The sequence below is a fragment of the Herpailurus yagouaroundi genome, unplaced genomic scaffold (assembly GCF_014898765.1).
Source record: "Herpailurus yagouaroundi ecotype Mexico unplaced genomic scaffold, PumYag 28, whole genome shotgun sequence".
Classification (NCBI taxonomy): Eukaryota; Metazoa; Chordata; class Mammalia; order Carnivora; family Felidae; genus Herpailurus; species Herpailurus yagouaroundi.
In genome coordinates, this window is record NW_024412376.1 from 16,996,308 (window position 1) to 17,012,679 (window position 16,372).

Below are 16,372 nucleotides of genomic sequence, written 5' to 3' on the forward strand. Positions count from 1 at the left end.
TTCTTTCTTTCTTTCTTTCTTTCTTTCTTTCTTTCTTTCTTTCTTTCTTTCTCTTTCTTTCTTCTTTCCTTCCTTCCTTCCTTCCTTCTTTCTTTTTCTTTTTTACATGGGTCACTTGGAGCAGTTATTGAAGGCATTGTTTCCCCCATTTTGCATGTGAACAAACCGAGGCACAGATTTGTTTCACAAAATGCCTCCTTTCCAATGTTGCAACCGAGTGGAGATCAGAACCCGAGGATGCCCTCTCTCCCGTCTTCTTTCTTTTTCCACGGGCCAGTGTAGGAAGTTTGCACAGAGTGATTGATACAAACGAGCCAGAGCTGACCAATGTGTAAACTGATCGGTGCTTATGTGTAACGCTTTGAATTGCCACAATTATTTCTGCACATTGGGCCTGCCTTAAATGTGGAATCCGCTATTCCAACATCAGTTCCCGGTTTTTTTTGTGTTTTGTTTTTTTTTTTTTTTTTTTTTTTTTTTTTTTTTTTTTTTTTTTTTTTTAGTTCCCGGCAGGGTAATTGCCTCTCCTTCCGTAGCGCGCAGTTGCCAGCTGCCCGGCTGCCCTGGGAGCTTTGAAGTGGAAGGCGCACCACGGCTTTTCTAAACGCCGCTCATGCGCGCGCTGGAAAGGAGGGCGCTGGGTCATCCTCAACCTCATCCACCTCCCGATCCCGTTCTTCTTTAAAAAGCCAGGTGGCGCCAACTCTCAACCCCTGCTAGAGCTGGAGGATCTTCCTGCCGCGCTCAGGGGGGGAGGAGAGTTGGAAGAAGGGCACCACCTCAGGCCAGCTCTTTCGTTCTGCGCCCTCCGCTCTGCGCCCTCGGCTCTGCGGAAAGGGACACGTGCTTTTCTCTTCTTCCGCACCCCTCGCAGGATGACGGCAAGCCTAAAGGGAAACGAGGTGTCCTGTGTGCCACATGGAGCTCGGGGAACGGAAATAATTAAAGCCATGAGGTTTCCTGGCTCTACGCGGTGTTTACGGTGGGTTTTGATTTGGGGAAGGAGAGCGAGGAGAGGTTAAGGCCGGTTCCAATCTGCCAGCATCCTGTATCGGTCTGTGCAGCAGATGACGCGTGCGTCCGGGAGGGCTCGTGCCCCTCCGTGTGCGCGTAGCGGGGGGTGCAAGATCGTGTCTCTGGGTGTCGTGTGGGGTGGCCTACCTACTCCGAAGTAACCGAGTAGGTGCATGTTAATTTTTAAAAAAGTAGAAATCCTCCCAGCTGGGAAAGGAGGGCTCTAAGATTCCCTCGTATGACAGCGGAGGGTCTGAAGCTATTAAGGAAGGCACCCGTTTTAGTTTTCAAACCCCATTTTTATTCTTGCAATGTTTCCAGTCTTTGAACTACTGTCGTTTAACAGGAAGAAGGAAGAGACTCCATTATACGAGCATATCGACTTACTTGATCTAAACCAAACATCGCTGAACAAAAATGTTGGTTGAAGCCTAGCAAATAACTACTAATCTGGTAACGAGAATTTAGCCATACGCAAGGGCTGCTGTTGCAAATCATCACCAAATTCGAAGTTAAGATGAACTCAATAAAAGGTTTTTTTTTCCCTCCTTTTCAATTCGCAGGAATACTAAAAGTAGAGTTGGTATCATGGCCTATAGCAATTTTAAGATTTTAATTGAAATGACAGTAACATACATACAAACACACAGAACACTCAACAACATTAGTAATGATGACAGTGTGCTATTAATGCTGCTTTTTATATGGTGCTGGTGTTGTTTATTACAGTGTATGCTTAGAGCAGGGTTTCTCATACTGCAGGTTGCCAACCATTAGTGACTCATGAAATCAGCACTGTGGGATTTTGATCAGTATTTTTTTTTAATTTTTTTTTTAACGTTTATTTATTATTGAGAGACAGAGAGAGCCTGAGCAATGGAAGAGCCAAGAGACCGGAGACACAGAATCCGAAGCAGGCTCCAGGCTCTGAGCTGTCAGCGCAGAGCCCAACGCGGGGCTCAAAGCCGCAAACGGAGAGATCATGACCTGAGCCAAAGTCAGACGCTTAACCGACTGAGCCACCCAGGCGCCCCTGGTCGGTACTTTTTTTTTTTTTTTTTTAAAGAAAATGGGAAAGACTAAAAAATATCAGAAGCATGTAAGAATAAATATTCTCTCAGAAATCTTTTTCCCCCCATTTATGTGTTGTATGTATGTATTGGGTCACAATGTAAAATGTATTTCTTATCATGGACTACATTAAAAAGGAGCTTGAAAGCTGTGGTTTTTAGAAAAATCCTTGTTGCTCTAGGCAGGTTCCCATCAGTACTATGCTTTTTGACTGGGGGGTGCAAAGCTAAAGCCCCTGCTGCCCTCTGATGCTCTACACTGAGCTAGAGTGGGTATTTATCACCCTTGCAGATTCCACACTGAGCATGACCCACAATGCAAATAAGATTGGGAAGTGGGTGCTCAGGTTTTTTTTAATTAAGACAATTTTTTTTTAAATTTTATTTTATAAGTAATCTCTAAGCCCAACCGGTCTGGGACAACCGGCAGATCAAGAGTCACATGCTCTACCGACTAAGCCAGCCAAGCACCCCAGGTATCCAATTTTAAAATCTCAACGTGGTTCTTTCCTGATTGTGAAGACTATACCAGAGAAGAGGTGGAGGCAGGCTTCAGGCCCCAGGGAGAAGATAGGCAGGAAAGGATCACGTGGAGCCCCAGGCCTCAGAGAGGAATGGTAGCAGGAGGAAGGTTACCATAGGGATCTTGAAGCAAAGACGTAAGCACAAGCCTGCTTATTCAAACTAGGTGTGGGAGGACTGTCCCGCTCTCCCAAAGGGTAGGGGGAGGGGTGGCTGGAGTCGTGCGTTTTGGAAAAGAGACTCATCTTTTTTCCTTTAATTTTTTAAATGTTTTTATTTATTTTTGAGACAGAGAGAGACAGAACATGAGCAGGGGAGGGGCAGAGAGAGAGGGAGACACAGAATCGGAAGCAGGCTCCAGGCTCCGAGCCATCAGCACAGAGCCCCACGCGGGGCTCGAACTCACAGACCGTGAGATCATGACCTGAGCTGAGGTCAGACACCCAACCGACTGAGCCATCCAGGATCCCCAAAGAGACTCATTATCTTAACAAGAGCAGGTAGAATAACCTTGAACCCTGAGAAGCAAGTTAGGAGCTCAGTGATTGATGTTGGGGGTAAGGAATGCTTTTGCCCTTCATCCTCTCTGTCCCAGCATTGCAGAGGAGCAGATACTATTACTGTTTTAGGGCCCTGATTAAACCATATTTACTAGAGGCCAGGTCATTTTGTGTTTAAAGGTAATGGCTCCCTTTGGCTCTTTCTCCTATTTCCTGGTAAGTGGACCTACTGGGTACAGCCTGCCCTAAGGGATGGCAACCCTTAATTGGTTTAAGCCATTAAACCATTAAGCCCTTAATGTCAACCATTTAAGGGTTGACATCCCTTTCTCACTTCAAATACTAGGACTAGTTAGCTGAGCTGAGATGTATGCTGTTTTCGCCCCTAGTAATCCTCCGGGCACTGTTTTCCATGTCTTGTTGTTCCAGAAACATCTAATTCCCTCTAGCAGTTGTTCTCAAACTTTAGCGTGCATCAAGTTGCCTGGGGAGCTTTTTAAACCACAGTTTGCAGGGTTCCACACCTATTTTGGACTTACCAGGTGTGGGGTGGGGCTTGAGGATTTGCCTAACAAAGTTCCCAAGCGATCCTGCTGCTGCTGTCTCAGGACCAACCTTGAGAACCGTTTTGCTCCATAAAATTCTGAGAAGGGTGTGGAATAGGAAGGCGACTTACGGGGAAAGATAAAAGCACTCCAGTCATCTTTGCAGCGAGGATTCAGGGTACAATCTAGGTTCTGAGAATGAAATGCAGTCACAAAGGATCGAAAGGCAAAAAAGAGCACACTCCCTTCCTTTAGCTTTGTGGGTGCCTAAGAGGGCTCTGGAAGGCATGAGTATGGGCAGTGGCTGCATTCCAGGGTTCACTGTCTAGTCACCAGCTTTGTGGTGAGGGGGCCTCTGACGGCAGCCCCCGACTCTACTCCTCCAACCCTTCCACTTGATTAACTTCTTTAAATCCCTCTGAGTTTGAAAGATCTAAAGGGTCTTCTGTTTCCTGTGTCAAACCCTGACTGACCCAGGGAACAAAGCTATGTTCCCTCAGGAACCTGAGGTCTGGGTTAGTGTGGGCAGACGGTGGCAGAGACCCTGTGGGTGGTGAGATGACTGTCCTCAGCTGGGGGAAATTTGGGAGTGGTGAGCCTGATCCCAGGGAACCTGCCTGCTATCAAGAGGGGAGTGTGGACATAGCCTCACTTCTGCTGGTTCCTGTTCTGATTTTCACAGCAAAGCAGGAAAGACAGGAATTTTGGGAGAGTTCAGGCGAAAAATTTATACTAGGGCTCAGTGACTCTGTCCGGTCAATTTTGATGCTTGATTGTGTACTGTCCTGTACTGTGCTCTAACTTCTGGGCATTCACTCCATGATGAGGTTATAACCTGTTGAAGGCAAGGTAATGAGTTTTCAGTTTCCGACCTGAGAGTAAATGCTGAGTTACTTGGGCAAATCTGCTTCACCCGGTGTGATCTGGGAGCTGAGTGGACATTGCAAATTTCTGCTGCAGCACAGAGAATGGGCCCGTCCCCTCTGTCCACCTTGCTGCCTAAAACCCCACCTTAGGGCCCTGAACCTGCAGATATTATTCAGGAGCTGATTCTGTGACTCATCAGTTCTTCCTGAGCAGAGACAAGAGCAAATATATACATCACTTAACTAATTTCTATCCAGAAGGAGTTGATTGCTCTGGAACTGTGTCATTGTTCACAAATGCATGGTACCTCTCTCTGCAGGAGGCACACACATCCCCACTCTGTGGCACACAGCTGTGGTCATGAGACTGGCCCTGGCAATGAAGTAGGCGTGGAAATGACTGTCTTTGGTCCTCAGTCCCTCTAATCACATTCAGCAATGATGCAGATACATACATCTATCTAGTGGCTCCAGATAGGGGGGGGGGGGGGCCCAGAGTAAAGAGTGTGGAGCAGGGCTATAGGAATCCAGAATGGACATGTTGCTTAAACTTCTGTTTTTATATTAATTCTGTACTGGTTAATTTACTTCCGTGAAGGGGTTGAGATTCTAGAGGCCTAGTGAATCACACCTCTCATCCTAGCCTGAGTTTGGTCCCAAAGGGCTGGACTGGGCATGCCCAGGTCCTTCTTCCAAATGTACCAATCAAATTGCCCCTCCACCTTCACATGGGGGAGAAGGGGGCAGGGCATTACTCCAAAGGAGGTCCTACCCTCAGAAAACTTTAGGCAAGGGAAACAGAGGTTTCAGAAGAGACTTTGTAGAATTATATTGCTCTATGCATCTAAAAGATTTTGTCAGAAATAGAAATATTAGGAGAGGCCATAAATAGGTTAACTTTCGTCTCATTTTTATTCTTGCATCTATGAAGGCCTGGGGGAGACATTCATGTGACAGATCAAGGCATTGAAATAAAAGTTTAGGCAATGGTAATCCTAATGGTTATTAAATAAAGGTAACGCATTAGCACATAGCTGCAATCGGGAAGCTACTCTATAGTAAATGAGACCCAAGGCCTGAACGTTAATATGGCGGACTTTCTGCCAAGACGTGCCTCGCTCCAAGGGCCTGGCCCACTGTTAATTGATGGCCTGTGGCTCGCAGCACAGTGCTCTGCTCTGGCTGCTGGGCCTGAGGGACAAGGGGTTGTTTTGAAACCCAGCTTCTTAATGAAGCAGATCCCAACCCTGAAATGTGCAAGAAAATAATCTGAAAGTGTGATGAAAAACTGGTCTATTGAAAAGTCAGTGACCTTTCCAGTGTTGATTTTAAGATAATAGATTTGTTTTATTTGACACTTTGGTAAATGATACAATAAAACATAAAAAGGTCAAAGAAATTATCCAGTGTGTTTCATGTCCTGCAGCCTGGCATATCTACACTATATGCTTGCAAATAACAATTATTATTAGCGAAATTTTGTTGCAAATTTTGGCATGGACTGTTTTGGAGTGCCAGACTTTTAGGCGCAATCACAGAATTGGCAAGATTTGAGGGATTTTTTTTTTTATTTTTTTTTTTTACTGATTTAATAGCATTTCTCTTTATTGTCTCCATAATCACCTGCTTTATGAACTGTGGCAAGAGCTGATGTTGCAACTGGTTAATTTTCTTAGAACCCAAATGCATTTATATTTTTCCATCTTTTGATTTCCATCATTTCTGGGAATTGTTAGTCGATGGAATAAAAAGAGAAAACATTATAAACAATTCAAAACACCAAAAACAAAATTCCTTGGACCTTTTACAGATACCACACATGCAAATAAATGTGGCTTTGCATTCCAATGCCATTCGAGTGGGGATTACATTTTCCTCATTAACCTCTTTGTTAACCAAACAGTATTGCTTTTCAAGCCTGTTTTATAGAAATCAAGTTTGACATTTTAAATTGATTCACACTGACTCCATTCAAGTGAAGAGGCAGAATGTCTTCTTTTGATCCTGGTCATTTGGGCAATCCTGGTTGGATTGTACCAAAGTCGCCTACTGGTTTAGGATGAAACCGGGAGATTGGATTGCTTGCAAAACCAAAACATGAGAGGTACTAAGTGTGCTTTGTGCTGCATTTCCAAGGAAAGAGGGAGAAGAAGCAAGAGTGATGTGCACCTGAGATCTGAACTTGCCCGCTTTCCTATGGCAAATGGTTTCTAAAAAGAACGTACTTGTTTTTAATTGAAAGAATACTCGATCTGTTTTCCATCAGTCATAACCAGTAATTCCTCTGCTAATATGTGGACCTTAATGTGAAGCAGTAGGAATCTTCTCTTTTCTCGAGGAGAGCCGACAGAGTTGCTCAGAACGATGGCACAATTTTTGTAGGAGCAGGAATGTAACTTGAGTATTTTTAAAGCTTCTGTAAACACTCCTGCACGAATCTGCAGTTTTTGCAGTGTGTATTGTTTTCGGTGTTGGTATTTGGCAGTGGATGATGAAATATTTGTGTGTTTATAGGTCTGTCCAGCTAAGTAAGATGAAAAGAGACCTTAAAGTAACTCTCAGCCCGAGTTAAACCTACCAATTTTGGGAAATCCCGTATCGGTTGTGTTCGCTGTGCCCTTCGCTCCGTTTTGTTTTGGCAGGCGTTCTCTTTCATTCCACCATCGTCTCATGCGTTGTTTTTAAACTCCCGTAATCCCAGCGCAAGATGGCATGAGTTAGAGTCGGGGAGAGGACCAACACTAGTTTTCTAAGTGTCCACGGTTTCAAAGCACGCCCTTTCGTGTCACTCGACACCATTTTCTGCATGTGCTTTCTTTAGAACGTGGAGAAACACGTTACCGAGAGTTTGTCCGATGAAAGCGAATTGCCAGACATTTGCAAAACTGAATTATTGACAGAATGCGTGTGATTCCGCGAGGACCTGCTTGATTGAAAGCAGCCGCAGTGTTTCAACATGAGAATGTGGCGTATCCTTTCTGTTGTCTCTCTGTTTCTAGATTGCTATAGAGCACACCTCTGGACCTCCGCCGTCCCCAGATAGCAGTTTCTACACGGCTAACTCAGAACAGACTAGAGCTAGCGCTTTGGGACACTGGATGCCTCTCATGCCCCAAGCGAACATTCGGGACAGTCGCATCCTCGAGTTCTCCCAGGGGCGTCTCTAATTCCCAGGAGGCTGAATGCCTGCAGTGCTGGACGCGGCCTACCCACCAAGCTGCACAAGCGCGCCCGGTTGGCTCCCAGCTTGGGCTGTGGTTGCTGAGACACAGCCCTGCCCTCAGTAGGCCCTTTGAAGAGATGCGTATTCAAGTCCTGCAGCTTCGGGGTTGATGTGTCGCTCACCCTCAGAGGCCCCAGTTTGGCTGACATTCAGCCTACCTCTGAGAATGACCCCTAAAATCGGCTCTGCCACTAACCAGAAGCAAGGCCGTTTCTATGGTGAAAGAACCATCGCCTCACGGAAAATTGCCTTTGCAATTTTGCAAAATTGCATTTTGCATTGATAATAACTACCAATGAGAGTTTAAGATTTTTTTCAGAAGCCCAAATGTGTGGTGCGTGTGATGTGTGGTAAGAGTTTCGAAGATCGAATGTATTTGACATCTCAATTGCCTTTTGACGAGTGGAGAATAGGCATCCAGAAAACTGACCAAAGAAGGAGAAACCATTTGGCTTCATTTTCTCATTTTAAATTACTTCCTTTGTCAAATGACTCCCTTAAACTAATAAGGGAAACCATCGAAGGCAATGTAGTTCATCTTTATTTGGAATTTCAGAAAAGCTAATGTCCCTAATGTCTTCTGAACTTTTCAAAGGACCTTTTGCTGTGTAGTTTCGTCTTTTTTTTTTTTTTTTAATTTTTATTCATTTTATGTGTTTTTTTAAGGGAGTGTGTGTGCAAGATGGGGGGAGGGGCAGAAATTGAGAGAGAGAGAGAGAGAGACAGAGAGAGAGAGAGAGAGAATCCCAAGCAAGGTCCTCACACAGTGCAGGGTCCCAGCTTGGGGCTAGATCTCACTACTGTGAGATCATGACCTGAGCTGAAATCAAGAGTCAGGCGCTCAACCGACTGAGCCACCCACGCGCCCGTGGCCTCATCTTGTTTAAAGATGTTAGAGCTGTGTTGAGGTTGATATCAACAATCAGAAAGTAATATCATGGTTCTGGTTGTCATTATCCTGTTTAGACACGCTAGAACTAGATTGCCTGTGTTAAAACTTAATGGACTAGAGAAGCATCCAGAATCTTAATGATGGGGGCTTCCACTCTCCAGGCATCTGCCAGATGTTTCAATTTCTAAACTCACAACATCCGATAAATCCATGATTTGCCTCACTTAGTGTTCTCAGCCCTGGCTGCACATTAGAATAATCCCAGAATTAAAATTGTTTTTTTTGATAGGGAGGCTCCACCCATTCTAATTTAGTAAAGCAGAATTTCTCAGGGTAGGTCCCCAGACTTCTTTTTTAAGTACCCCCAAATGATCTGAATGTGCAGCCAGGTTGAGAATCACTAACCCGCACGATAATTTCATCTTTCAGAAAGCAGAGGAAGTGATGAGGATTAACACCCTGCTTCTAATTCTGGCCGACTCAGAGGCCCTGTGTGGAAAATCAGAAGTGACAGGAATCCTGGAAGAGGGCCACCTGGCCATCAGAAAATTCCAGAGGGATGTGGTCACTGCCAGACACACACTCGGTTAGTGGGAGTTTTAAAATATCTCAGGAAATTATAAAAGCGGGACTTTGATCCTCACGCCCCACCACCCTCCCATCTGAGATTCCGAAAAGAACAGGGGAGAGTCCTCAAAATAAAATTCAGATGCTACTATTGTAAATGGTCATAGACGGTGGGCGGGGTTGGGGGGAGGGGGAGGAAGAAGAAGGAAAGAAAAAGGAAGGAGGTAGCCAGAAAGATTTAGTGTGTTCCTGCAGGAAGGTGTCTGCTGAAAGCGGATGTATTTTTAGATGGTATATGTAAAATGTGAAAGATGATCTAGAAAAACAAGCATGGGTATAAAAACTCTGTCACGAATATGTGAGAAAGGAAGAGCCGGAAAGATTAAATCCAGAAGGAGGCTAACATCCTAGATGACAAAGAGGGCTGTTTGAAACAAATGCAGGAACGTGTAGAATCCCTGCAGGGCTGTGATCGCTTCAGGTGGAGGTTGTGTCAATGGTGAAAATACAAGGTGGCCACACCCTCAGACGCCATTTTATTCTTTAGACGAGAAAGTGTGGGAGGAAGTTTGGTAAGAAGGAATTGAAAAATAAGATCACTGAGCAAATGCTAGCTGTCCTAAATAAACTCAAGCACTGGAAATAACAGACCAGAACCTTAATAGAATTTTCAAGTGAAATTGCTTTAATCTTTAAAAACTAGGGAGAATGAAAGAGGAACCGTGAACTATAGACTCAAAGACCTGCTGGTTCTTCAGTTCAAAAATTCTAGAATTTACTTTTAAATGCAGTTTGAATGTAAGACTTGCCAAGTTAAAGCCTACCTGTGACATAGTTCATGAAGAGACTGGAGACAGGAAACACAAAAATTTATTTGTGTGTTTGTTTGTTTAGTCATCTTTACACCCATTGTGGGGCTCGAACTCACGACCCCAAGAATAAGAGTCCCCTGTTTTTCCAACTGACCCAGCCAGGTGCCCCAGGAATCATACAATTTTACATAATGCAAATTCAGAAGTTTACAACCTTTGAGAATTAGATAAATGCACTTTAGAAATGGTTAGATAGTATAGTATAACACACTATCCCAAAACTTAACGGATTAAAACAGCTACTGTTCATTTGTTCAGACACGATTCGTTTCTGTGTCCATCTGGGTGGTTCTCCTGCCGGTTTTGTCTGGGATCACTCAGGTAGCTTCGGTCACGTATAGCTTAACTCAGGATAGACGGTCCCAGGTTGCCTTAGTCACACGTTTGGCGGTTGTTGCTGGCTGTCAGCTGAACCACGTGTCTCCAGCAGGAGAGTAGGCTCTGATTTACATAGTAAGGGCAGCATTGCAAGACAACCCAAGCAGAAGCTGCAAGATCAAGGCTCCGACGTCACATAACATCACTTCTGTCTGGTTCTAATCGGTCAGAGCGAGTCACGGGGCCACCTTAGATCAGTGGTCAGGGAAATAGAAAATACCTTTGAGTGAGAGGTGCCAAAACTCATATACCCAGCCTACCATACCCCTCCTCAGAAAAATGCTTCTATACTAATGCTTCTCCATGCTTCTATACATCAATATTTTAGTTTCAGGGGATCCATGGATCCTTCCAATCCAAGTTAAGAGCCTTTATTCTAACCATGGCATATTTAAATGAGAAAATTAAAGCCCAAGAAGATTAAAGATTTGCACAAAGTCAAACAGATATTTATGTAGTATACAAGCGTTTGAGTGTGCCTACCGTGGATGTCTTATAACTACCGGTCCTGTGCCATTTTCATTATGCCCAATCGACAATCACTTTATTATTACAGGAAATGGATTTTAGCAATTTTATAAGTCACCATTTGATTACCAGATCAGGATAATTTAAGTCAAATGTATGTAGGAAAATATAAGTATTTAATTGAATTAGCATACTCTATACATACATCCAGATAGGAAAGTGGGCTGGTGAAAATATCTGTGAGGACCAAATTATGTAATTAATGTACAAACAGGCACAATTATGTACAAATTATGGGCATTTCCTGAAGTTTGACTCTCTTTTTACTGATAGGTAGTCTATGCTTCAACTAACTCGTCCTGAAAAGTTGATACTTTGTGATGAGCAAGATCGTTTTCACTTTCAAACCATCTACTTAAAAGTCGTTCATTAAGAAGAACAGCAAATAATCAATTATTTTGATTGTAACTTACATAAAAACCAGGCACTATTGCCATTTCAAGTTTTGGGGTTTTTTCCTCATGAGATAAAGATAATTAAAAGAAGGTGATGTGGTTTAGTTTAAATTGTTGCCTTTTTGTTATTGTTCTTGCCAGTAGACGACTTTTCATGTGAGGGCCACAGGTTCTAGTTAAATTTTTTTTAAATGATTAATATTTATATATTCATTTACTTTATTTTAATTTTATTTTTTGTTTGTTCCTTTTTTATTTATTTTTTTTAAGTAGGCTCCTTGCCCAACATGGGGCTTTAACTCATGACCCTGAGATCAAGAATAGCATGTTCTATCAACTGAGCCAGCTGGGCACCCCCACTTCATTATTATTATTATTATTATTGGTAGATTTGGCAGGTGTATCTGATCCACAGATGGGGAGAAACTAGTTTGAAACATCCAATTTTCAGATTAATAAAAGTAAGCTTTTTCTTTTTATCATAAGAATGTTCAAACATGCAGAGAAATAGGGGTGCCTGGGTGGCTCAGTCAATTAAGCGTCCGAATTCGGCCCAGGTCATGATCTCACAGTTCGTGAGTTCGAGCCCCGCGTCAGGCTCTGTGCCTACAGCTTGGAGCCTGGAGCCTACTTCGGATTCTGTGTCTCCCTCTGTCTTTCTGCACCTCCCCAGCTCATGCTCACACTCTGTCAAAAATAAATAAACTTAAAAAAATTTAAAAAAAAAATGCAGAGAAATAGAAAAAAAAATAGTACAATAGATACCCATGACCCAATGTAATCAATAGTTATCATTGTGCTATCTCTGCCTCATATGTTTTGTTGTTGTTGGACCATTTTAAAGTTAATCACCCCCAAGAACTTAGGTATACATCTGCGAAAAAATGAGCACATCCTTTTACATAACCAAATTATAATATATGCCACTTAATAAGTTAATATTAATGCCCTAGTATCATGTAATACCCAGTCCATATTTAAATTATAACATTGACTGGAGTTACCATTAAAAAAAATATTATAATGTTGGTTTTATAGATTTTTTTTCCAATTTAGAATCCAGCTGAATAGCACATACAATTACGTCTTCAGTCTTTTTATTTTTATTTATTTATTTTTTTAATTTTTATTTGAGAGAGAGAGAGAGCTCAAGTGGGGAGAGGGGCAGAGGGAGAGAGGGAAAGAATCACAAGCAGGCTCCACACTTAGTGTGGAGCCTGGCATAGGGCTCGATCCCACGACCCTGGGATCATGACCTGAGCCTAAATCAAGAGTTGGATGTTAAACTGACTGAGCCGCCCAGGTGCCCCTTTAGTCTTTTAAAATCTAGAATATCATACATATGCAGTTTCCATATGCCATGTTGGCTTTTTGAAGAGTTGAGGCCAATTGTCTTCTAGAACATCCAGTTCTGGACTTTGGATTCTTTTTTTCTTTTCCTTTTTTTTTTCTTTTTCTTTCTTTTTTTTCTTTTCTTTTCTTTTTTTTTTTTTTTACAGTTTAGTTATTTATTTTTGTTTTTTTTATTTTTTAAATGTTTTATTCATTTTTTTAATGTTTATTTATTTTTGAGACAGAGACAGCATGAATGGGGGAAGATCAGAGAGAGAGGGAGACACAGAATCTGAAGCAGGCTCCAGGCTCTCAGCTGTCAGCACAGAGCCCGACGAGGGGCTCGAACTCACGGACCGTGAGATCATGACCTGAGCCAAAGTCGGAAACTCAACCGACTGAGCCACCCAGGCGCCCCACGTTTTATTTATTTTTGAGAGAGACAGAGACAGAGTGCGAGTGGGGGAGGGGCAGAGAGAAAGGAAGTCACAGAATCCGAAGCAGGCTCCAGGTTCCAAGCTGTCAGCACAGAGCCCCATGTGGGGCTCGAACTCACGAACCATGTGATCATGACATGAGCCGGAGTCAGACGCTTAACCGATAGAGCCACCCAGGGGCCCTAGTTATTTATTTTGAGAGAGAGTGCAAGGGGAGAAGGGCAGAGAGAGGGAGAGAGAGAATCCCAGGCAGGCTCCACACCGTCAGCACAGAGCCCCACACAGGGCTCGAACTGACAAACTGTGAGATCATGACCTGAGCTGAAATCAAGAGTCAGATTCTTAACCGACTGAGCCACCCAGGGCCCCCAATTCTTTTTTCATGGAGCTTAAACCTACTCCTCTATCTTCTGTCTGTCCCTTGGGTCTAGTCTTGATGAGATTTAGGGTATACATTTTGAAGAAGAAGTGAGACTATCTGCTTCATATTGTGTGAGATCAGCAGCACATTAAACCTTGCTGCCCCACTGCTGTTGACACCCAGTTTGGTCCTTGAGTTAATGTGATGGCAAACATGGCTCTTTTCACTAATAAGATGCATTTTCCCTTCGTCAGTTAGTAGATCAATCAGGGGGGTGGTGTTTTGGCACCATGAACAATTCAGTTCCCTAAAGTCAGGTGTTTTTTCAAAAACAACTCATTGTGCTTTTGGTTTTATAAAGTATTATATTCAGCTTTTCAAAGTTTTCATCTAGCTGGGTCTCTTCAACCTAAAATTATGAAAACAGACCAATGTCTGTATTAATCAGTTAGGTAATAATTCATTCTCTGCTCACATCTTTGTCATTCGGGGTACCATTTTGGTCTACAAGAGTCATGCACATCTGGGCTAGTAAATTGGGCATCGGAGGGTTCCCAGAGCCATGTGTCGGTAGTTCTTTTCTTCACTCATTTTATTGTACGATTACTACATGCCCCAGTTCAGAAATGGAGCTATGTAGAAGGTTATGGAAGTGAATGTCATATTGCCATGAACAATGAAATGCAATCCCAGCAGCACCCGCTGTACGAAGAAACCAAGCACTGACAGGAGGTATGATGGCCACTAGACTCTTACCATGAACTAACTGTGCCACACGTTGAAATTGAAACGTGGGTCCCTCGGAGTAACTCCTTTGAGTAACTCCTTTGTTTCTTTTTTCCAAAAGGTCAGAAGACACGAGTGAAAAAATACCAGCAACCAAACATGGTGGTGTCAAGCCTAGTTAGGAATAAAAAAAAAACCACATGTCTAAAATCTGTGTCTGCTCGTTTTCTTTATTTCGTTAGTTTCGTGTCACCCTCACCTGTGATTCATTTGCCTTTCGTCATCTTCCACAATGGCTTCTGTAAGAATATCGGTCTTGAAACATACAACGTGGCTCGCACCCACTTCAAACATTGCTTAAAATGTCATGTATTATTTTGTGCTGTGGCCTCACTAAAAGCCAACGTTACCGAGACTGCAGAGTACATACTTCAATTCCCAGGGTAAGATGGGAAAGAGAGAGCAAGAGCAAGCCAGAGGGAGGGTTAAAACCATGAGATGCTCCGTGGCAGACACGTGAGGAAAATAAGAAAATTCAGAAGTCTTACAGCCAGCTATTCTGTAGACACGAGAAAACTGGAAACTGCCCAAACCTGGGCTCAGTAGAGGACAGAAGTGTGTTGAAGGCCAGGAGTGGTATTTTTTCCAGCAAGAGGTCACTTACTTAAGGACCTCATTCCCAGGATTACAAAGATTCGCCTGAGTAGCCCAGGGAGCACTTATCTGCAGGAGAATTAGTAAAATGGAGAGCTGGGATTCTGTGTGAGCCACCTATTACCTGGGACTCTATTTAGAACTTGAAATGAACACTGGGAATACATATTATATATTACATACACATACATACATATTATGTATTACATAATACATATTACATTGGTATCAGCAGATGAAAACTATATTAAGTAGGAATTACATTTTTCTAATTAGCTTAACTTTTCAGATACTAAAATTCAGGTGTTTGGGGGAGCCAAACCTAATCACTAGGGTTGAGTGTCATTCCTTCACAGAAAAACAAAAAACAAAACCATGTGCTGAATATCTCAGGCCGGGAACTCAATCATATGAATTCAATTCACCTTCCTTCCTCCACCGGGGAAGAATAGTCACCTCCAGGGGCACTTGGGTGGCTCAATTGGTTGGGCACCCGCCTATTGATTTTGGCTCAGGTCATGATCTCCCAGTTCATGGGCTCGATTTGGGATTCTCTGTTTGGGATTCTCTCCCTCCCTTCTCTCTCTGCCCCTTCCCCACTCCCTGTCTCTTTCTCTCTCAAAATAAAAAAAAAGGAAAAGAAAAGGTCACCTTCAATGGACGACTGCTTCTACGTGGGCTGCTCTGGCCTTGGAAGGGGACGGTGTCCCAGCTGTCCATAGATTTGGGCTCTATTTTTTGTTGTTGTTGTTTATTTATTTTGAGAGAGAGAGAGAGCGACAGTGGGGCGGGGGGAGAATCCCAAGTGGGCTCCACGCTCAGTGCAGAGCCCAACAAGGGGCTCGATCCCACAACCGTGAGATCATGACCTGAGCTGAAATCAAGAGTCAGATGCTTAACCAGCTGAGCCACCCAGGAACCTTAGGTGTGTGCCATATTGATATATCCCCACTTCAACACCTTCGGGAGACGTACTTTGAAGGACAGAATAAGAGTATTTACCTAAGAGGGAAGAGAAGATGGAAAGGAAACTTTCCTGTTTCTGGTGCAGTGAATATTTTTTTACCCTTTTTCTGAAAAAGTTCTAAGTCACACCTTTATACAGAGCTCAACTTCCAGACCACACATATGTTTTAGGCAATTATTTACTCAGCAGCTCACCGCAGCAGGGTGTCCTTATGTGGAAGCAGCAATAGGTATGCACATAAGAGTGTAAGGGGCATTGAATTACAATTTTCATTCCTCTTACTGAAGAGGCTTTGGCTGGAAGAGCCTCCACAGCCCCCACCTTTACCTACTGTTTGTTTCAATAAACTTACTTGTGTGCAGTATGACCATTTTCAACTTCAAATTCCGATAGATGGGCAAACAATTTCTTCCCTCTGTTCCCCGTAAGATAAAGAATCCATAGACAAGGCATCACACAAAAATGCGCATCGAAGTCACAAATGATGGAAATTCTCATACAAGTGAAAACTCAGCGTGGGCTG

General features: G+C 43.2%; 1 long non-coding RNA gene across 1 annotated transcript; it reads left to right on the top strand.

Annotated features, from left to right (window-relative positions):
* The first annotated feature begins 2,035 nt into the window (after window positions 1-2,035).
* Window positions 2,036-14,438, top strand: LOC121027174 (uncharacterized). The gene is made up of 3 exons (XR_005788587.1): window positions 2,036-2,560; window positions 7,517-9,218; window positions 14,350-14,438. It is a non-coding gene; the product is annotated as an uncharacterized LOC121027174 (long non-coding RNA).
* Window positions 14,439-16,372: the final 1,934 nt, after the last annotated feature.